The sequence below is a fragment of the Amblyomma americanum genome, chromosome 10 (genome assembly GCF_052857255.1).
Source record: "Amblyomma americanum isolate KBUSLIRL-KWMA chromosome 10, ASM5285725v1, whole genome shotgun sequence".
In the NCBI taxonomy this organism is placed as follows: domain Eukaryota; kingdom Metazoa; phylum Arthropoda; class Arachnida; order Ixodida; family Ixodidae; genus Amblyomma; species Amblyomma americanum.
The window spans coordinates 19,462,275-19,486,442 of NC_135506.1; positions in this window are offsets into that span (position 1 = coordinate 19,462,275).

Genomic DNA, 24,168 nt, shown 5'->3' on the forward strand with positions numbered 1-24,168 from the left:
CTTATCGTGTCCTCGACTCGGACATTCTCTTCGTGATTACATCTTTGCATGTGCTTTTGCCTAGGTGACAGATTGAAAAGGCATAAAATTTGTTGTTTTAGGGTGGATAAGGAAGCTCAGTTGAGTAAGCATTAAAATATAGAAAACACGGAGGATAACATGTCATTCACAGACGTTCTAGTTGAATATGATTAAAAAAAAAGACTTAAGCGGAATTGTTGTTTTAAGGTAACTGCTCCCACATATTCTGCCTCGGAACAGTCAGTGAATTAAACCTATAATTGCGGTACTTCTGTTCGCCCACAGACCTCATAATGGGACCTGAAAGAGAACAGTATTATTGAACATCAGGCGAGCGGGTATTACTGTAATCTAACTGGTCAAATTTTGATCACGTGCGACCAGAGAAATGACGTAACCGTGTGTTGTGACGCGCGACTATATTGTCCTGCCTCAAATTTTGCAACGACAAGGACGCTAAAAACCCCCTAAAGTAATCTCAACGACTTCCTATAATTACTAAACAAAAAAACGCACCAGTACGGAAATTCGTGAACGACGTTGATCTCCTTGCGACTGCATAAGCTAGGCAGGAGCCTAAATAAGCATTCAACTGTCCTCTTTCACATTACATCAAATGAGACTTATACCGTTCGCAGTAACACCTCTTCGAATCACAACAAAACACAGAAAATGAGATTTCCTACTCTTCTTGTTACCTAACAAAGGCAGCATCTATGTATAGGCCTGAATTTGTTATTTAATATTGTCGTTTTTGATGGCCGTCTTTTTCGAGTTATTTGAAGTTCATTTATAATAGCCAATAAACAGGTTCTCAAGGGCCGGGCTGTTTATGGTCACGATGCACAGTTTTTAAAAGGGTATGAACTGGTTGCCTAATTGAGATTTTGCATTGCACGTGACCTGATTAGCCGCTTCGGCACTTGAGCTGGCGTGCAGTACTGAGAGCCTTTTTTCCCAGTTCTAGAAGTGGCGTTCTATACCACGAATTTCTCTCTCAATGTCTTGTTCCTGCGCTTCAAAAATGTGATGTTTTATCACACAGCATTAGTAAAAGCCTTTCAACACAATGCCTGACCAGACGAACTTTCGTCGAACCATTGATTAAGCCTTTCAAATATTCGAATTTCCGAGCAGCGTGGGCCTGAACGAGGTACTATAAACTGAGGCTTCTTATTTCCAGGACACGTGAAACGCAGCAGTGGATCCCATGCGTTAGCTAAAATCTATAATAGCCGTCCAAGTGATGGCAGTCCTCGGCAGCTGGAGAAAGCTTGACGTGATTTATTTCTTCGTGTTGTGCTTCTGTGTTGTGTTGAAAATAAGGCAAATAAAGAAAAAAAAGTGATGGCAGTCCCGGTTACCTCAGTTGGTAAAGCTGCTGCCCCAGTTAAAATGTGGTCCCGGGCTCAAACTAGGACCAGGATGAAGTTTTCTTTAACTACGAAATTTTTGTTGGACTTTACAGTTACTATGAAATTTCTATGGGATCTGTATAGTTTTCATTCGTAGCCGTATGGCTGCGCTTCGGTACATAGAAATGTGCGATTTTTTCATTATGACTATTTGTATTAGTGATTTAGTTTCTTCAGTTATTTAAGCCGTCGGTCTATCATACACCAGTTTACATTTCCTCTCTAACAGGTTGGCTTACAAGGAGATATTAAATGCAGGTGCTAAATTCCAGGACTGGATGCGAAACACGGCCATAAAGAGCACTTCAAAATGTCTCAGGTAGACCATTCGGCGCTTGGCTATAGTGTCCAGCAGTGCCGTATCAAAATATTCAAGAGCGCGGAGAGAGCGGTTTCATCCATCCGCAACCCGATCGAGATAAAACTGATACGCCTAACGCGCCTCTAGTTTTTGTTTCCAAGCCCACATAAATCCGAGATGGGGTGCTCTTGGGCTTCCTATGACTGAACCATACTTCTCTTTCTTTCATTATAAAGCAGAGAGTACGTCATCGCTTCATCACTAAACTTATTATCGCGTAATGCTCACTTGATAATAAATATTCCCGATGTTTTAATACTGGCCGCTGCCGCCATTACAAAAGCGAAGCCAGTAACTCCCCTTTGTTTTCTGTAAAAAAAAATGCATACCAGCCCGAGTAATGGCCTCTGTTCGACACGCGCCGGGGATGGCTGTAACGACGTCTTTAACGCCACCACTGTCACAGCAGAACGACCAAGGAATGCCGGACTACGCCCTTTTATTTATTCTTTTCAAATGTCTCAGACCTTTGTGACTTTGTTCTGACGCCGAAGGCTAGGTATGGCCCAAGCACGCTTTTGTTTGTTGTTAGTTGCCCTTGCGGCCTGTGGTTGCACAAAAGCTCGGATATAAACCAGATTTGTACTGCCACATGTCGTGTAGCGTGAAGGCGGAATGAAAAATAACTAGGTCGCTTAGTTGCAGCGGTAGCTAGTGCTGCCATTGTGATACGCGTCAGCATGGCTGACAAAGACGCAAGCGTGGGGACAACATAAGCACTTATTCACTCACATAAGCCTCCCCCGAGAAGCTAGGCGGGGCGTCGCTGCGGCGACAACAGTCCACCCACCCTAACTTCTCGCCATCGCGCGCTGGCAATTTTTAACGCGTTAAATCAGGGCACAGTGCAATGCGTAGAAGAAACCGCGTTAATATGACGTGAAGCCGCTTCTACGCGCAGCTTCACAGCATGGCAGAAAAAAACGTATCTGAAGGCAGATGACGCGTAATTGAACCGAGCAGTGGCCCTGGCTAATTCCTCGCGCGTAAAGTTATTCTTTCTTTCGCCTCGACTACGGCACCTCTTTCTTCATTTCTTCCTTCACTCCCTCCTTTATTCCATCGCTTGCGGCGCGGTTCAGGTGTCCAACGATATATGAGACAGATACTGCGCCATTTGCTTTCCTCCAAAACCAATTATTATTATTATTATTATTATTATTATTATTATTAAAGCCATTCTTTCGCCTACTTCGTTTTAATTGCGTGGACACCAGCCATAACTATGCACTGATAACAAAAAACATAGTGGTGATAGGGATGCACCAGAGCTCGCTATTCAGTGCTCCTCCAGCGTGGTCTGTGAAATGAAGACCGCGGGACACGTGAGCCACAGAGTGACACGTACTGATCTGCGTTCCTGTGCGCCCGCTACAGGCTTTAGTTGCACGTTTCATTGTAATAGTATGGAACTTCACTGCTGATAATGTCATTCAGAAGAAGCCCCCTCAAACTAGCAGAATTCCATTTGTGAAAAGATCACCGGCTCCGCTATAATCCCCCCCCCCCACCCACCCCCCTTACGGTGCGAAAGCACTTTCTGCATTCATAGGAATTGGCGCAGTATCTGTCTCATATATCGTTGGACACCTGAACCGCGCCGTAAGGAAAGGGATAAAGGAGGGAGTGAAAGAAGAAAGGAAGAGAGAGGTGCCTCCACTACGGCACCTCTCTCTTCCTTTCTTCTTTCACTCCCTCCTTTATTCCTTCCCTTACGGCGCGGTTCAGGTGTCCAACGATATATGAGACAGATACTGCGCCATTTCCTGTCCCCCCAAAACAATTATTATTATTATTCATTATGGTACCGCTTGCTACAAGTATGGTGACACACAATCTGGACGATCAGGCACTAGATTTAGGCGGCAAGGTAACATTGAAAACGTTTAATGTGGGCGAAACATCTGTCGCTGTCTTTTTACGGCTGCCACTCAAATACTATTGGCTCGCATCTCGACTTTTTTAATCCTCTAGCCTCTTGCAGGCTGTGCTCTTCTTAGATTCCGACGGCATGAAGCTGTAATAGGAAAGGTATTTTTATACAGCATAAACGCCATCACCGAGTTAGGCTTGCAAAATGAAAGCTAATTTCTGACACGCTCGCCTCCTTCGGTGCAGACGTGCGCAAGTTGTGCGTGTTTATTGCTAAGTACTAAGTGCAGAAATGGCGAGAGAAAACTTTTAGACTGCTGTTTGAAGTTTACTGCTTGAATAATTCGAACTCCGGCTTCCATAGAAATTTTGCGTGGCATACTAGCAAAACGAGCAGAGGAAATTAGGCATGTTCAGGTAAACTTCCAAGACAATGAATGCAAATTAGGTTCTTGATTCCTTGGAGGAAAAATAGTAAAGCGTAAATATGTCCGGGCCAAAAAGAATGGAGTCAATTTCATGGTACAGTTCTCTCCGAGATATTTGTTAGCTCTCCAGAAAATATGGCAAACAGCAAGCGTCCTCGGGCTGCTTACAGTGCCGATATTAGCTCCGTGACAGTGGTAATTGCTTTTAATTCGCCGACGTAGACATTAAAGTTACCAGCGTATTTAAAAACGAATTTTAGCAAGGTGGATATTGACAACTAATATAATAATAATAATAATAATAATAATAATAATAATAATAATAATAATAATAATAATAATAATAATAATAATAATAATTTTAATAATAATAATAATAATAATAATAATAATAATAATAATAATAATAATAATTGCTTTTTTGGGAAAGGAAATGGCGCAGTATCTGTCTCATATATCGTTGGACACCTGAACCGCGCCGTAAGGAAAGGGATAAAGAAGGGAGTGAAAGAAGAAAGGAAGAAAAAGGTGCCGTAGTGGAGGGCTCCGGGATAATTTCGACAGCCTGGGGATCTTTAACGTGCACTGACATCGCACAGCACACGGGCGCCATAGCGTTTCGGTGACAAATAGCCCGATGTCTCTTTTTTTTTATGCTCATGCAAACGTATGCTTAGAAACATAGGCTGAATGATAAAATTCGTAAAAAAAGACACTCTGGTTCATTTTAACACCAGCAGGGTGCCAGCAAGAAATCAGAAGCAAACGTGTAAGCGACAAACGTTGCCTTCAACATGCATAGATAGAGGAGGCCGACGCCCTTCTGAGCCCATCGACTCTTCTTCTTCACCGACAGTGCCGGGAGCCGACGGGTGTGAATGGCGTCTTGTGGGGCTCCCGCCTATCGATACTGACGTGCCAGGGTTTCTGACGAGGAGGACTGGGTTGCTTGTAGGGCCGCGTGTGTGCAATTCGGCACACCCCGTTCCACCTCTCCTCAGGTTCCTATCACGAAGTTTTGCAGTGCTTCTTTCGTTTATTCTTTGTCAAGCCCAGTGCAGCGTTCCGTCCGCACAAAAATGAAGACGGCGCTCTCCAAGGACAAACCAAAATATTTTTCCCGTCGTTATTTTATTTGACTTGCAGTATTTTGATTAATTACACTCTGAATTCATTCAATAGCTCTTGTTTTCCCCAAGGAAGTTACGAGGCTATGATTTGAAATTCAATGCATCCACTGTCGTCTCCACAAATATCTCTACCGTGCACGTTCTTACGCCTCTAATGCCCCCCTCAAGTAGGAATTGCTTCTTTTTTTAACGTTGCTGTAGTTGTGAATGAACCACAGAGCTACCCCAAGGCGAGAGTTCCGAAAAAGGGTGAGGTGTGTATTGGATTGTTTCTGGCCTTACTGAAATTGAGACCGTAAAGACATTTCTGATGCTTGTAAAGATATTCGCGGTGTTGAAAATCCGTGAGAAGTGTTATTGGTACAATTATACCTCTTTCTCGTTTATCTGTGTTAGCAGTGTAGGGCTCTTTTGACTAAGCCCGTTGTCTGAATGTGTGAAGCCTCAACCTCCCGGGCAACTTCCGGGCATGCGTGGTGCCGCCTCTGGGTCAACGCCAGGTGGGTGTCTGGCTGGGCACTCGCAGATCAAAGATTCATAATTCGCAATACAATCTTACATCCACCCTCCTCTATATTCCAGAAGACCCCCCCCCTCCCATATAAATACGTGCAACCCCACCCCCCCAGGAATCAGACCTGTCACCATTATACCCACCTAAATCCTCTAGAAACCTCCACCCAAAAAGAAGCCCCCATTCGAAAGCAAATTTCAAGTCATCCTAAAAGAGCAATGTATCTGTATAACCAATACCTTTAACGAAGATTTATCGCATTCGATCGTACGATCACCTGTGGATTTTTCTCTCCGCATGTGCTCACGACGCTCAAGGCAAAAATTTTGCGATTCTCTAAGAGCCATTTACTGTGGCGTGCACTATTTGAACATAAATTTAAAGAAGAGAAATAAAGTTTTTGCGAGCTCCCATAACGCAGTGGTGAACAAAAGCGTAGCGGCAAAGGTGCCCCCACCGGAAACCCGTCTCATGCGCGCAAAGAGCGCCCTATGTGTGTGCTAATTGTGACTAACTATCGATTTCTTATTGTGGCGCGTTCACATGGGTGACCCGGGTGTGACCCGTGAAGAGCACCCAAGCAATCATGTTTGTCCAGCTTGGCTAAAAAAAGTGCACTGTTGCGTGATTGGCTTTCGGTCTTTCTGCCTTTTCTATTATTTCTGTGCATTTGTATTTACTGCGCCTATGGAATTGGGTTCACTTCTTTGTTAAAATCTTAGCGCGATAATTTTTTTTGCTATCTACAAAGGCGTAAATGTAGAGAGTTATGCTCGTGATTCTGTTATTATGGAATATTATATATATATATATATTGACCATTGTTGTTTTTAATTCCATTACAAGCTTTCTGTCCATTGCTTAGGGGCAAACTCAAAGTGAGAGTATATTTGTAATTAGGGAGTAATTATTAAAATCACCCTCTTAATAGCAGCCTACGATTACACAGGAAAGAAATAGTGCTTGCACAAAGATTTCGCATTTGAAGAAATATTCACCCTTCTCCAGCGACCTGACTTCTATAAAGCTTTTCTATATTAAACTATGAAGCTTTTCTTATTGCTAAAGCTACATAATAAGATATATATATATATATATATATATATATATATATATATATATATATATATATATATATATATATATATATATATATATATATATATATATATATATATATATATATATATATATCTTTTCTTTGCAGCCCTATGGCTTCAATTGGGTGAATGCTAATGTGAAAATACTCCCTCATTAAAGAACCTTTTTTGTAATGCCCTACTCGAACGTTTTTTTTCAGTTATGAAAAACCAGAATGGGGCTCCTCTACTTTTTTTTAATAGCGTTACGACCAGAACACGCTGAACTATAACGTCCACTTTGGAGAGGGTAGGCACGCAAAAATAAAATTATTGTAATCAGGCATGTCTCCACTTTATTATCCAAGAGAGAGGAAAAAGGGCGAAAGAAGGAAGGAGGAAATTCACATGTTCGAAGAATGACAATTAACAGACAACTGGTTTTATATCAAAAAGCTGCTTGCAATTTAGATAGCTTTTGTTAGGTGAATACAATTCGGCAGTGATTCAATGAAAGAAGCCTTCTTTTAATGGGATGGCTAGGAACGACATTAAAAACGGATGCAAAAAAGATTACTGTTAAAAAAAAAATCTCGGTAACTTCCTCCGCTTATTACCCTACACTATGTCATGTTTCGCTACTCTAGGCGTGTTCACGGGTGCTGAATTTGCCTGGACCCTATTTCGTCCCAATAACCACAACATCTCTTCCTCTGACGACGTTTGATAATGCAGCCAAAGAGTTCCCGCAACTAATCAAAAGCCTTTCTGAAGGTTTTGGTACAGAATAAAAGTGCGTAGATCGGCCGCGATGATTATCATCCTATTACCAACGGCCACAGTTTTACCGCTTCCTATCTGTTGTCCTTCTGCGTCCATTCACTTCGAGGCCCATGATGGGATATTAAATCTTGCCACTTGATCTCGTGGCTATCCCCTGCAGTTTTTACGTGTCCCTTGTACCCGGCAAACGCGCGAATGTCGGCCGTTGCCCGTTATGACATAATTCGACGAAAATGGTGCTTAACTTTGAGGCAGCAACTTATATAACTTCGTTAAGTTCGTAAGAGTTCCTGGCACTCCACTAGCAAGGTTTTCATAAGCCTGTACTCCGATGCAGACTACCACAAATTCTTTATTGCCTTAATTAGGGCAATAAATTAGGGCAAAATAAACCACAACAGAAAACGTTCAGCAGTCGCAACACATTTCCTTTAATGCTTTTGATCAGAAACTTTTGATAACAACCAAAATTTTTTGCGGTAAGAAAATAATTTAGGATTGTTGCCCTCTCTCCGTCCTCCTGTGACTCTCTTTTACGCATGCACAACTCGTCTTTAAAAACAACCATGCACCAACTAGCCCAACAAGAAGTTCTTCTAAACTACTACAGAAAAGTACAAGAGAACTGCTAACTATAGGAAAATACTGCGGAAAAACTACAGTACTACCCAAAAGTACTGAAAAACAGCAGAAAGACCTCTCGTTACGACAAAACAAGAAAACATCTTGTTGGATTTTTGACATGATTTTGCTGGGTTTTTTTTTTCGACCTGTATGCACCATCGTATCATTGGATCTCATATTTATGTGCGAGTGGAAGACGGCAGTGACTGCGGGAAGGACCTATAAATCTTTTTGTAATAGCTTCGGTGAAAAGAAGCAACTACTAAAATATAACAGATGAAGGGCGGAAGCAACGCTGCTTTACTATTGATCTCAGAACCCGAGACCTCGCATTAGAGTTTGATCGGGCACTCGCATCGGTTGTCCGAACGAAATAATTCCTTCCATCAGAAGAGCTCGCCTCTAATGGGTTCCTGCATTAGCGGCAAGAAAACAATCATGAGTTCTTTTCCAGCACATCTGATCGATCAAGATTACACAGGTAAATAAAAATAACCTCATACAAATTCCCGGGTTCTCTTTAAGGTTTCATCCAGTTCGGACTCTTTGACGACGTGATTTGTTTCTGAGTGGCGAGGCTCATTGAGCGATATCTTCCTCAGTGTCTTTGAGGTCAACTGCTGAACTAAGGACTTCAAATAATCTGCTTGTATAGGAGAATCGTAATTAGTTTCCAGAGAGGGCTTAAGTTTTCTGCCGCCTAGTTCATGTCGGGTCATTATTATGCTTTCGAATCATGTACTTGCAAGCCATTGTAGCGAGAGGGCAGCTAAATATTGACATAAAGCGTTGTCATTAATCCTACGAGCCAGCTTTGGCAAAAGTGATCAGCGAGCCAATGCACGAGGGTAAGCGGTATTTATATCGGGTCTGAATCTTTGCCATCATTGCCCGTCAGTTTAAAGTCACAAGAAGAGGATGACCAAGTGAAAGAGAATTATTTTTCAGTTCTTAATATGTTGTTCTAGCCTTGATGACAGTATTTTTGAACACTGTTAAGATGTTTGCGTAGATGTATCTCACTTTCACACTGAGCTAGAATGAGTTCTTTGTCATTGCAGTTCAGTAAATGTATTATTTCGTAGTTGTGTTTGATCGCCCCTAATTTAGACGTTTCTCGGATAATTGAGAAAAAATGGCTACTTTTGTTTTAACGCATAATAAGATTACACATCACAGGCAGCGTTGGCGTTTTGTCTGACGGAAATACGATCGCCGGTGCTGAGGCTAAACACCCGACTTCCCTCTGAGCATCCAAGCACACAGCCAGAATAACCCACAGCGGCGACTCTCTCTTATCTTGACAAGACAGCACTCGCCTGCATTTAAGAAAAAAAAAACGCCTGGTACACATCGATTTTTATGGCTGAATTGCAAGAGGATTATCATTATCTCACAACGCTTTTTTCTCCATGCTGCTCTCTGTTCATCTGACAAGGTTATCCGTGAAATTTTCTTATGCGTGTTTGATTACGCAGCCAGCTTTTTTGAAAGCTTCCACATGCTCGTCCTTTTATTTTCCATGTAGATAATTTTTCATTTTCAGGATTATTTGTTAGTGTATGTTCGTAACATATGATTCCTTTCAAGTCGAATGAGGTCTAATTGTAATTTATGAGGTCGGGGACGAAATCTGCAGTCTCTTGGCCAATCGATCGTGAGCAGCGGGCCACCGAGGACCGAGAAGTTATTGGAAATTCGTACTCAAGCAGGTGGTAAAATTGCGTTCCAATCTGAGGGAACTTCTTCCGTTGTTTCTTTTCGTGGTAAGTCCCCGATTTGCAGTGCGCACAATAACTAGCACAGCAGCTCTTTGTCTCGAAGTTTATTGAAGCTAATTCTTGTTTTCACCTGCGGATATCTTCAGCGGCTTTTCAATTTCAACCACGAACCATTTTAATCTGATGAAGTTTCTGTACATTTAGCCTAATTACTGAACGCCGTTCATGCTGTCTGATTCCGGCCCTAGTCATACACTAATACTCTCTAGCGCAGGAGACTTCTTTCATACTCCAGACAGGTCTTCTGCATGTCTACTTTCCAACTTTATTTTTCACGTATTTGCTTTTCCAATCTGATATACGCTCAGCAATGGATATGTTGTAAAAAAATAAATGATCTGCCTGAAAGTGATTATGAACAATAAATTGAAAATTAGAGACACTGTTGACTTAATTCCCACTTTATCCTTTATTGAAAAAAAGCGCACTGGCTAAAAAAAACTTCCTTTCCGAAACTCTTTCAGGAAACAAAATACCTGCATGCTGGCAACGCCTGGGTCACGAAACCGGCGCCCAAACTAAACCAAAACATGGTTCCAAGCAAATACATCAATAAGTTTAACATTTCATGTGTACCTGGAAAAGCAGGCAGTGAAATCAACCCGGCGTCACAGCTTTTGAAAGTGGAAAACCGTGCAGGTTGTATTGATTTCGAGTATCGCAAGCGGAATGTGGTTAACGTTTGTTGGCTTGATTTGTTCCTAAGTTAAGACGAACCGCTTTCTGACGGAGTGCTACAATAACTGCAATGTCTTCAGAGTCCGCGGAAGTTTTACTAAAACCTAGCTCACGTCGTTCTTATCACCTCATGCTTTGAAATGCCGCACAATGAAGTGGTGGTGGGGCTCAACGTCTGAAAATACTGTTTTAGTTAATATTACGGACTGATTAATCAGTGCGGCAGATCTCAGAAAACGGGGCAGCAATAAATTGAGTTTCATGACCGTAATGATCGGATCCTGAACTGTTTGTCGAAAAATTGAACACCAAAAGAATTAACATCGTTTCTAGTGCATGAAAGGTAAAGAATACACTCTAAAACATGCATGTTCTTTAAAGCGTATGATTGGGAATTGATCAAGTCGTTTGAAACAAAAGTAAATTTTTGTCCAAATCAGCCCCGCCCGAAGTCAATAGTGAGTTCAATACTAAAGGTGTTTAGAGATTAAGAGGTCTGGAGATTTTTTATTTCTGAATAAATACATGCTGAAAACTGCCGCTTAAATTCTAAGCGGTATAGCAGAAAGAATGGCTGGGAGAAAGAAGTGGGGAAGGGTGGTGCTGCCTGTCGGGCATTCGGCTTGCCTTCCACGGTTAATATTTTTCCGGCCACACAAGCTACCATCGGTACTGTCACCGAAAAGAGAGAAGAAAAGGAAATGCTCCAATAAAAAAGCATCTTATGTTCCGGGCTGTGTTGCATAGCAACTTACCAGTGAGCATTAAGCTATGTGAAAGTCTTGTGTGCCTAAAAAGAAGCAAATTTTGCCGTGCACTCTGTTTAGCATCTTTTTCCGCTGCTGTCTTTGGAACTGCAATGAACTGCCTCTGGAGCAACACATTAGTGCACATGAATGCACCTGCACAACGCTAGTTAAGCCTGGCCGGCGTTCTCTTTTTGGTTTTGTGTGGAAAGGACCTATACGCAATAATTCCAGTCGTAGTTATCACGCTGTCTGAGCGAATCTCGTGAACTCGAGCAGTGTGCAAACTTGTTTACTTCCATGTCGAGGCGGGAAAACCAGTACTAAAGTCCACAGTGGTTGGCACGTAGCTGTGTGCTTCCCAAAGCCGCCTCCTAAACAGCGGCAATCATCCTTCCCGGCTTTCCAGCTGTTTTCTGTGTCATGAAGCCTTACGTGTTTGTGTTTCAGGGCGACTCCAATAATCATAACTGCAGCCTTTCTGGCCTCGCTAATGCTGCGGCAGATTTGTCCCACAGCTTTAGTGTGTGCTTCTTCTGCGCTTGTTTTTCCGCCAGTGGAAAAAAATTCTTCGAAGTTAAACCCCTACAAAAAAATCAAGGGAATGCACAACCCTGATTATTGTCATTATTTTTAAGAGTGTGCAATTTTTCAGTCACAAAGGACAAATGAGCGACATGGAAAGGCACTTTAGAGGAGGTCGGCTACCAGGCGAGCCATTACTACTTGCTTCGTTTATTATCTACAACACTTGCCAATTTGCTATTAAGGCCCTGCTGACAGTAGTGCACAGCACTGGGAAATTGTGCGAGGAACAAATTTGCTGTTCCCTCCTGGAGAGCAAGTTTTTACCCACACCCTCGAGACCTTACGGGTTCCCTTGGTGAGAGACCGTCGTTAAGGTCCTGAAAATACAAGAATGATTTTGTTTTCCTCTTTACAACAAATCTTTTATAAGGAATGCCTCCGAGGAAAACCGTGCACTATATGCAGCTGCCGACATAGCATGTAGCCAAGAAACCTGAAAACATTTTAAGAGTGTCATTGAAGGCAAGTATTTGAGTCGTTTCAGAATCCACTATGTATGGGAGGTAAAATAAATTAAAAAGCAGATGAGCAGATGTGAAAGCCAGAGAAGGAACCTCTTTTTGTACGTCAGTTTGCGCAGACAGCGAACTGTAAAGCACTCTTGAATGTCAGGTGCAGGTGTCCGTTTTTAGAATTCTCTGAAAGAAATCAGAGACCGCTAAGGAAGGGACTCAGGCAGCGCCAACAATTCGAACCTATATAAACCTGGCAGCTCAACTTTGTGATTTTTTCATTCCTTTCTATGGCCTGGAACGTCCTGCTATCAATTGAGCACAGAAGCGTTAGAAATAGGATGCTGTTCGGCGGACTCAGAGAAAAAAACCGTTTTTTTATAGCGCTTGCTGAATGAGAGAATTTATGACCGTTACACAAATGCGGAAAGGATCAAAAGAATGATGGCACCTGGCACACTTTAGCAAGAAAGGGAGGGCGGAGCTCATTAGCATTGCATTTACTATGCAGATAGCAGTTTCTTTTTTAGCCCCGAGAAAGGCTAAGAGTTTCGGAGTCATGTTATTCTTCGGAATATTTTATTTAAGAAGGCGTCCAGCATATAAGGCAAGTAACGTTACTGGGCAATTTTTTTTTCTAATGCATGCGAAGCGCTATGCCTCTTTACATTCAACGCTGCCATGAAACAAAGACAAGGCTCAATCGAGACAATACGCGACATTTTGTGGCACGACAAGTGCGGAAAGAAATGAGGCGATGATGATCTTCGTGCCTGCATGTTGCATTTACACTGTGTTCTGAATTCCACGTGTGCGGCCGTGCCCTGCGATCGTAAGTGCGCAGGATACTTGCGACACACAGTAAAACAACACTTAAGTCTCCTTCGTATCTTGACATATAATGGGGAGTGCTTGGTGGCTTATGTTTGTAGTGGCTCGATGATCCTTTCCTGGGAATTTAAGCTCTCGTTACTCAGTTCCTTGAATCAGAGACCTTCTAACAAAAACCGATTGGAAGCGCTCTGGGGCATTAAATGTTTTATGGTGTATGGGGGTTTGACGTCTCTAAGCAATTCAGGCTACCAGGGACGCCGTAGTGAAGGGCTCCGGAAATTTTGACCACCTGAGGTTCTTTAAGGTCTACTGACACCGCACAGTACCCAGGCCTCTAGAATTTAGCCTCCATTGAAATTCGACCGCCACGGCTGCTATCGAACCCGCGTCTTTTGGGTAAGCAGCCAAAAGACGCGGGTTCAATGAACAACTGGAGATGGTGTGGCAAATTGTTGTGGTTCGTTTAAGAACCTAAAAAATTTTCGTATAGGAAATCATTTCCCTCTGCCTTCTATTTCCTTCTATACATAGAAAAAAGGAAAACAAAATGACAAACTCTCCTCACGCGACATACAAATTACCGTCTCACCTCACTAGCAAGCGCGTTCTGTATAGTGCAAAATAGATTTCACCCCCCCCCCCCCCCCCTAAAACAAAATGTTCTTGCAGTATTGCAACACCCTGTCCAGGCACCGTGCTGCTAGGCAGATGTGCTTCTATGGTATGTTTTCTGAACTCTTTTTGCCAACAAAACGTTTCCTGAGGAGTTCCCTTTCCTCTAAGTGGGATTCGTTTTAAATTCAGAACACGTCCGTGACATTGCCTCTTCATATAATACTAGCAACGTAACGACCTATATATTAGTTACTGCGGCGAAGTAAAAACATTTGATTTTTGTCCAAGAGCACTTTTATTGTCGGAAGCCCCTATTCGACGCTGGTTTCACCGAAAAGGCAAGCGACACAGAAGGGTGAAGGCAAGATTGAACGCGTGGATGACATCATTCGTGAGCAAAGGTGCTCCGCTCTGCATTTGAAGTTTGGAGCATCTTGTTCTTGCATTTCGAAGGGTGAGGAAGACGCGTGGATTGCACGCTCTATATTTAGCAACTGTCTTCTATTTATCGTTCGTTGCGAACCGATGCGTGTAATATATAATCTCCTAATTATGCTTTCGTAATGTGGAGCGGCATATAAAATCAAAGCAGGCTTCATAGAATGAGGCAATCTCTTGCGCGGGGGGTTGCATATGGGGACGCTGCATTGCGACGACAGACACAGGTCGAGAAAAAACGAGTAAAAAGGTCGAGCATCACGGTCAAGCGCTTCATTGTGATTCTCGTACTTTCTTTTTATGTTCCTTATTAACATGTGTCTGTCGTTACTTTGCACCTCCCGCCAACACTTCCTATTGGCAACGAACAGGTCTGAACAAACGCTATATTCCTTAGCGGGGTATTCGTTTCGGTACGATGCAGAGTTTAGCGCAATCAAGCTGGTTATTGGTCAAGGCTAGGAATAAACGTAACGCAAGACCTCTTTCAACCAACAGTACAAAACTGCCGAAAAATAATTCTTAGCTGTCAGCTTGAAGTTTCCATTGTACTTTATACCCAGTTCTTACACTTCTTTATTTTCGTGTTCTTGCGAAATTAAAAAAGCACATTTTATGGAGAAGCTTGAAGCAACTTTCACAGCTGCTTCGTTATTCATATTCGACGGTGTTTCGACCCTTCTTCGCAATCTCACAACGACGCAATCGCGATGCCAGCAGCAGAATGAAAATGAACCCGAAAGGCCTTAATGGCACAGAACCTTTAATGTCTACCGCAATCCATTGCGGCCCGGCTGACTTGCTTGATAAGGTGAAAACCGAACTGCCAACGGCCTCGTACTTTCGGATTCCGACTGGTCGTACGCTTCGGAGATTAGAGGAGGTGAAGCCACTATGAGAAATTTTTCATCCGCGCTACTTATCGCTCACCCATTGCAAGCGAGTTTAGTGAGTGGCGCAAAATTTGAATTGTTTTCTTTATAGGACTCCATTTGCAAGGTCTGTTTTTATTTTTTTGTGCACATTGACCTCCATTCATTGTGACGACAGCGGTAACTGCCACTGGACGCGTCCTGACCGCTGCTTAGCCGAAGCTACCTTAGCCCCTGTTGGTTCTATTGTCTCCGCATATAGGTTGACACACCGCCCCCCCCCCCCCTCCCCCGACCTCCTTCCCACATTTGCAGATTGTCATCTTCATAGAAAAGGTCGTCTTATGAGCGGCATAAGACTGAGTTGAGCCGCACGTCTAAAAGACGCCAACTATGCTAACTCTCAATGCAAAAAATACTCAACTGCCACCTCGGGATGGCAATAGCGCTGGGGTTCTTCCCAGCATATTTAATGATTCGTATCCGATTATAACGCGCAGCACATTTCGAGGCTCGATTTTGTAAAAAAATGTTAGCATGTTATAATAGGGTAGCTATAGTACAACAGTAACGCTGTTAGTGCCAATGCGAGGCAGTGTGGACTTTCATTATGTACTATCGGCAGCAAAAGTGTACCGGACGCATGTTCTCTAAGAAAAAAGATATTGTGGCGCAGCCTCTCGGCCAGGTCACCTGACACTGGTACCAGCGGATAGAGCATAGACGTCCCCAACTACGATCATACATTTCATGTGCGCATTATGAAATTGCGCGGAAGTAAATTTTATTATGCCCACTCGCGCCCCGGAAACGTTTCTGCCGACAGTGCCTAAGTAATTTGCAAGTGCAAGTCTTTGATCATTGTTCTGTAAAGAATACAAGAACCCCAAAAGTTCCTAAGAATAAAACGGCACGAGAAGAAAGGCGAGGAAAAATTATTTCGCGAGACAACAACAACGATGATAAGAGTAGAAATAGTAGGGCAGCAGGCACTCAGAAAAGGCATTAGCTTTCTTGAGCTGGCGTTTGCTTTCGCGTTACGCAAACTTGTCACTGAAATTCAAGATTTTCAAACATTGTGTAACAGCTGGCTTGCACCTAGTGAATATACAAATAACAAAAGCAGTCATGCTCGTTTATTGGAGTGTACTGCGGGAATTCAGGGAGTGACTGCGATATCAGATTATCATGATTTTGTTTCTAGCCCGTTATTTACTGTGTGATTCAAGCAAGAAACAAACCTTTAAAAACTTAGTAATGATATGATTTACATGCCACTAACTTCGGTCATTCTGCTTCTCATCCTCTTTATTATGATTCTGCTGCTGAAGTACGACCGGGTAAGCATCTAAAACCAGCGCTTATGTAACCTCGACATCTGTTCAATAACTTTTCAATTCATCCTACGTGGCAGCCAATTAGTTTAGAATGTATCAGTAGATTTGTCCGGTTCTAGCCTAGCCTCATTAGATGTAATTAGTCAGGACTCTTGGAAGTGAGTTTCAAATGGCGATAAGTTCCATGAGCTCCGAACATGCAGATCCATGCCATCGCTTCCCAGCGAAAAATAAAACACCCGAAATCAATACATCTTTTTCTTTCACCATAATGTCAGCGTACCATTTTCGGCACCGAGGGAGTAAAATTTCAAGGAAGCATAGGAGAGCTCGAACGCGAGGAAGATGTCGAAGAAAAAAAAAAGACCTGATACCAAAATGAAAAAAGCCATCATGAAACAGAGGGACAAATAAGGTTAAAGGAGGGGGGGGGGGGAGGGCGGCCTACAAGACAATGTCTATGCAGCCTATGCTCTAGATATCAGTGTTGATTTCGACAGGCGTCTTTGATCCGGCGCTCTGGTCATTTTCTTGTCTGTTTGCGCCCTTATTGTATCCTCATTACTACCCATCATTTGCCGCCGTCCTCGCTTTTATCCGTCCAATAGTGTACGGGAACAGGATAGAAAATTACATTATCTGAGACTAAGTGCTCAGCTCTTTTTCTGAAAGTCGTTTCCTCCCGTATAACCAAAGAACACTAATTGCATGAAGGGCGATGGCTGTTCGATAAGCGTAACGACATCGATATCTGTCTTGACATTAGTTTTCTACGCACATTTTGGGCGAGACGATGAGCAAGTAGTTCGTGTGAGCAGATTATCATCCGCGTGTAATTTTTACACTTTTCTCTGTTCTCTTGCCCCGTTTGTCAGTGCTGTTTTGTCGTTTCGCTCAGCGATAAATCCCATGGGAACCGTCGGCGCCTTCGTGGTGCCAGCACCAGCTTTAGCTGTTTCGGTGACCTCGTGGGTCTTCTGCATAGCTCAGCTTAAATTTTTATTGTCCATCCTTGTGCAAGTGCTTCTGCTAGCCTCATTAGGCATCGTCTTAGCACTTGGTTTGTGTTACCTCGAATTATCGCGCGCGCACACACAGTCCCGTGCGCACGCACGCTCACACACAGATTATTATTTATAAAACTTGGAAGGAGTTCCAGTTGCTCCTTTCTGCCTTTAGTCTAAACTTCCTTTGGTTGTTACTTCGCACCTTTGAGCATGACTGCAATAATTAGGGGCAGAAATCTTCAAGAGCTACGCCTTCTTGAAGCGAGTCGCAAGTAGAGAAAAAATTAAGGAAAAACTTATGCTAGTTGGAAATCGTTGATTGAATTTCTAACGCTTAGCGCTTAAGAACAAACATAAGACGAAACAGAACGGAAACATGGGCCTACACTGTAATCCTCAACTGCCATTTGTTTCTTGGGAACCCATATATCTGTCAAAGCCACGTAAAGTGTAATTAAACATTACCAGCCTCCTTTTTTTTCTGTCACATGCTGTGCTATTCTTAGTCTTCTTCGTTACCTTATGGCTGAAAAAAGTGTTATATAAAACGAGAAGCGCGGATCGGAGAACAAATGGGAGCAGCTGATATCTTCAGGCGTACAATTAACAGGAATAAGTGAGTTTATGCGCGACAAGCCGAAGGCAAAATATGTAACACGTGGTGTCTTTTGGTTGCCAGATAGACTTGAAGTAAAAATAAACCAATAAACCTAGTCGACGTAAACAGAAACCGGAGTGGGCAGAAGAGGCCTGAAAGTTTCGATCGGGAAACCGCAGCTGGTATAGGGAAGGCTTAATATGATATCCGTGAGTGGGCCTTTTGTCGATGCCCTGTCGGTGGCGGGAATTGGGAGAAGAAATGTCAGATAGATAAGACATTATTATTGTTGTAGGTGTGGGAGGCTCACAGTGCACTTTAGCAGCTCAAAGACAACAGTTGAGCACATCTGTGGAAGGATAAGGTAATTATCGAACCAGCCAGATGGACAATAAGACACCGACGTATGAACAAATACTCGAATAATAATGATCTGTGATTGTGGTCGGCAGAGTGAGCTTGCGAGCGTATAGTGGTGATCATGAGAATAGGAGACAGAATTGCCTATGCAGCCTATCAGAAAGCAAATAAAGGGGGGTTTCAGGTAGAGAATTAACAAAGAAAGTGCTTTTAGCGATCAAGAACAAAAGAGTCGTTTGAAGTGTGTCTATTCATGACGCACGTGATACAAACACTGACATAGCCTTTTTGTTTCTGCATTACATCGAAATTAGCTGGAGGAGCGCGTTGAATACGTATCACTGATCATTAGGCAAATTTTAGGCAGTCTTCCTTTGTAACGTTTGTAAAGTAACCCCGTCATGACAAGCCTCATGAATGGCGCTTTTTCGCGCTGCGAACGCGTGCGTATGGAAAAGAGTGCACCGAAGTTTCACTTACTATTTTTACATTGCGTTGCCATCAGCGATTACAGACAAGTCGTATTGTCCATTGAGAGTGCCGTTAATTCCAGCTGGCATGAATTTTTGTGTGCACATTATCTCCCTGTATATTGCAGGCTAGAAATAAGGCATCAAAATAAAAATGTAAGAAAGCTTTAGGAATTAGTATCCTTGTATGGAAGTAAGTTGGTGTTCTCGCGTGCGCAGGGTCACAGAGTTTTATAAAAAAAAAACATTCGCAGCTTTTTTATACTGGTAAAGTAGCTTTTCCGTAATAAACCTTGCATTTTTACTTCTGAGCAAGTACGCTCAGTATAATAACGAACCATAGAAGAAATGTGGCGATTAAATGGAAATGAAATGTATACTTGTGGTAGTGCCTACACTACATATGACTTGGGTCGACATGTATGTTACAGGTTCGCAGTTACGACAGCTTTTATTAAATTTCAAGTTATTATATGTTATGAGTGCCGTAATTTGCGTTTTCTTTTGTTTTCAGAAAGAGATTTTTTTATTTAAGAACTTCTACTTAAAGAAACACTCTTGAAAATTCCCACCGTTGTTCCTCCCGGTTTTGTATATTTAAGATAGCAAAGCTTTAATTGTGAAGATGAACAAGAAAAGCTATCCGGAATTATGGCATGTGAAACGAGGTCTCCGAAAATATTCTTCCTTTTGTTATTTATCCTGTTCAACTCATATACAGCTCAATGCCAGTGGGAGCAGTGCTACTGCATAATCTAGCAAACGCGACTGTTACTGCCTCATTCAAAAATACTATTACTCAGAAGGTGTATAATTCTGTAATAAAGCTTTATTTATTTTCGTTTCGCCCATTTATTACATTTTAGACGTATATACCATATTGTAATTTTTTATTGGCCTTACATACGAGTGAATCTTTTTGCTTCGTAACGAAATCACTTTTTCGTTCCATCCTCTCTATTGTTCCTCACGCTATAACTCTGCAGCTTTCAGAATAGTTGAAAACAAAAATAAGAAAAAAGCCGCCCCTGCGGCTCAGGGGTTGTCCCGCTCGGTTTTGACGCATAACTTACACATTACGAGTAGACGCGGAAAGCGCTCCCAGGTTGTTAATGTCCAAATAATTTTTACGCCTAGCCTTTCTTTCGATCCACAACTCAAGGCAATAACAAAAACCTCTGTTGCATCGCCCACTAAAAGAAAATCTTTCGAAAGATTAAGAGCGCTTCACAAAAGATGCGAAGGATCATCGACTGGCCGAATCAAACACTCCGGCCTAATGACATCTGTGGATGTTTCACGTGCTTGATGCGAAACACAAGCAGTCTCTTTGCTGAGTTACCATATTCTGCCTTGCTGTTACAATAAGGCGATGCGATGCAGTGCGGCGTAGCACGTGCGAAGAGACACCTCCGCATGCGTGCGGACACGCCCCCGTGCCTGTACACGTACGCTCACAAACATAATTTACCCATTAAACACGGCTCTCAGTAATGCTACCCAAAGAGATGAAACCTTGGTTCAGCGCACTTGAATAAAGAAGGGTTGCTTTGAGTTTATGATCAAATCAAGCAGATGGCGAGCGCAGCAAAAACTCTCGACGGGCCTAGGCCCGTCTTCCTATTCTCTCCAACGTCGTCTGTGTAGAATAGAGTTCGTTTAAAAAAGAACTGCGATTCGTGCCAGGCTTGCTGTCCTCGCGAAATAATGGAAATGCGTCTAGTCATTTCAGTTTGATCGCAAATTAGTGACAGATCGCTTATGCTAGTCATGTTCTTACCTTGAATGTTGTATAACTTGCTGATTGTCGTTGATCCGAGCAACGCAGTTGAATGGAGCGAAGAGGGGTGAACAAATTTGGAGAACTGCTTCCGATATCGGATATAGAGTTAGGGTGCCCCGTGGGAGTCAAAAAATCTTCACAAACAGCGCTGTTTAATGCGCAGGCGAGCGCTGCAGAAACAGCCGAGCTGTTAGTTCTTGTGGCCTTCTTTCGTTTTTACCCACCCATAAATTCAGGGCAGCTAGCATTGAAAAAGACCTTGTGATCCCTTACGAGCAGGCTTTAATAGGCGCATCCACGAGCTTTCTTGACCAAGAGGATTTCAATTGCGGTGAAATCCGTATTTTACCCGCCGCGGTGGTTCAGTGGTTAGGGCGCTCGGCTACTGATCCGGAGTTCCCGGGTTCGAACCCGACCGCGGCGGCTGCGTTTTTATGGAGGAAAAACGCTTAGGCGCCCGTGTGCTGTGCGATGTCAGTGCACGTTAAAGATCCCCAGGCGGTCAAAATTATTCCGGAGCCTTCCACTACGGCACCTCTTTCTTCCTTTCTTCTTTCCCTCCCTCCTTTACCCTTCCCTTACGGCGCGGTTCAGGTGTCCAACGATATATGAGACAGATACTGCGCCATTTCCTTTCCCCCAAAAAACCAATTATTATTATTAGCGACAACTATATATAGCGAAGTTGTTTATGGGGGTCTAGGCGCAAAGCTTCACTGAAGCCGGTCTTCGGTGCAGCGGTATATGACGTCTCCAGCGGCTGGTCGTACGTCTCCGCCAGGAGCAAGGGGTGCGGAGTACGTGCGGCAGACGGTGCGATATCTTAGAACAGAAGAGTGGAGAGGCAACAGGCGGCAGCAGCTACCACCTGCTGCACCTCCGGAACAGGTGATAATTGCTTCAGAGCCGCAACAACAGCGACTTCACACTTTTCCATATTTCTCCGCAGCTGATGCCGATCCTCCTGCCGTCAAGCACTCAAAAGCGCCAATAGATGAAGCAGCTCGCGAGGCCATAGGTACTTCTCCCCTTCGCCCGCGAGGCTGGAGCGTCTCCTGCTAGAAGCCAGCAACAAAAAATTAGTCCTCGCAAGGCCGATGTCTCTGTTGAAACTCACGAGGAGCCTAACATTAGTGACCGTGACGCCAAAGCATTTCGTGCAACACGACCAGCAGCCTAAGCTTACTGCTAGTGAGGCCGCAGCCGCTTCCGCAACTCGCCAGGAGATCAAAATTAGTGCACGTGAGGCCGAAGCCACTCTTCTAACACTCCAGGAGCCTGAGCCTGAATTTAGCACCAATGGGGCCGAAACAGCTCGTAGAAAACGCCACGATACTCAGGTGCATGCTCGGTGAGCAGAGGCTTCCCCTGAAAAACGCTGCCACTCACAAGATCGGGATTCTCTAGCTAGCGGTACCCTCCGCGGTGGCTCAGTGGTTAGGGCGCTCGGCTACTGAACTGGAGTTCCCGGTTTCGAACCCGACCACGGCCGCCGCGTTTTTATGAAGGCAAAACGCTAAGGCGCCCGTGTGCTGTGCGATTTCAGTGCACGTAAAGATCCCCAGGTGGTCGAAATTATTCCGGAGCCCTCCACACGGCACCTCTTCCTTTATTCTTTCAACCCCTCCTTTACCCCTTCCTTTACGGCGTGGTTCAGGTGTCCAACGATATATGAGACAGATACTGCGCTATTTTCGTTCCCCAAAAAACCAATTATTATTATTAATAGCTAGCGGTGACCATTCAAAATGCGACGTATGTGCAATCGCTGAGTACGTTTGTTGCTATGCGGTAGCCAAATCCGCAAAATTGTGGGCTGCATATTTATTAAGCAGATTAAATTGTGCCCTTAAGAGAGAATTGGGGCTAAATTTTCTTTCTTTTCTCTTTTCATGACACAGTAAATAAAAATGTGCAATTGGACCTATCTACGTCCGTATGCTTACGATAAAATGGAAATTTCGATCCAGCAGTTGCCGGCACTTCCTTCCCAGATTACTTTGGAGTGGCCTGCCGGAGATTTCAGTTGGATTCAGTTTGTTTCCTTGTGGTGCGCTTACCCCGAAGCTAAGATGAATGTCCCCGTCTATAGATTTTGACGCCAGCCTGGGGACTCGCCGCATATTGGCTTGAAGCGTAGCGGTGATATATTGATAAAGTGTGGCTACGCAGACGTGTAATTGGTAGTTTAGGTACAATTGTTTCGTTCGTGAGCAAACTCTGGGACACCTTCCGCTTTTGCACAGCTCTTGACAACTGCATATTAAGAAACTAAAGAGGGAAAAAGAACATTCGCGATGGAAAGAGCTCAATATGCTGTCACTTCGCTTCAGGGAACATGAATGACGTATATTTCTCAACTCAGTTTTAATATCGTCACGCATCTTGGATGCAGAGCCGTGATGAAAAACACTCAGACGCGTCGCAAGCAATGCTTTCACTGTATCGAGCTGCTTTAAGGCCCTTCAATATCCACGATAGCAGCCCTAAGTAATGCGCCTGCGGTTTAAGGTTTGATAGAAAGGAAGTTCGGGGCAATATGGTAGCCCCTAGAAATGAAGAATAGGCTGTTTTTGACTGAAGACTAAACATCTTGACAGAATTGGCTGTCTGGATGGAATAACTTATAATAAACTGTGACAGGTTTCCAACAAAAAAAAAACTTTTCTTAATTTGAAACCTAGCGTTTCAAAAGAAGGAGCCAAGCCGACTTTGAAAAGTTGAGTTTCAACTTAGAAAAGTTTTCGTTGAAGACCTGTCACGATTTATTTTAGGCGATTTTAGCACTGAGCGCGAAGACTAGTCAGAAAAGTTAAAAATATATTCTTGGGAGGCATTTTTCTCTATACAGTTGTGCTTCGAACTAAGGCTGGATTGTGAATTAATAATACGGCATTTTCATAACGCAAATAGATTTGCTTAGGTTATCTTCTTTAATGATTCAAGCAATATTGGATAATGATGTTACCAAAGCAGCAATCTCCCACTTAAAAGGGGTTCGTTGAAATTCTTGTGTTGGACGAACTTTAATGAATCAGAGCCACTCAATGAAGTTTTCATATACGAAGCGTTTTTGAAAAGAGAATGCTGCAAGCAGTTTAGCAGTTTGGCGAAGTCTTGCTTTTGAAGCGAAAGGCTTCGCTACACTAGGTAAAGCAGCCGTCGCGCAGTCCGGAGACTGACCTCGAGCCACCTTCAGCCCAACCTAGTCTTGAATGACCATATGTAGTGCAGTTATGGTGTCGCACCATTGACCCCTGACCTTGACTCATGACCTTTAGTTGAACTTGGACATTGGGTGACCTATAAGTTGACCATTGACAGGAAGTAGGGCAGGGCGGGGCCGGAAGTAGAAGGGGGGGGAGGGTAACACTGAGAGTCA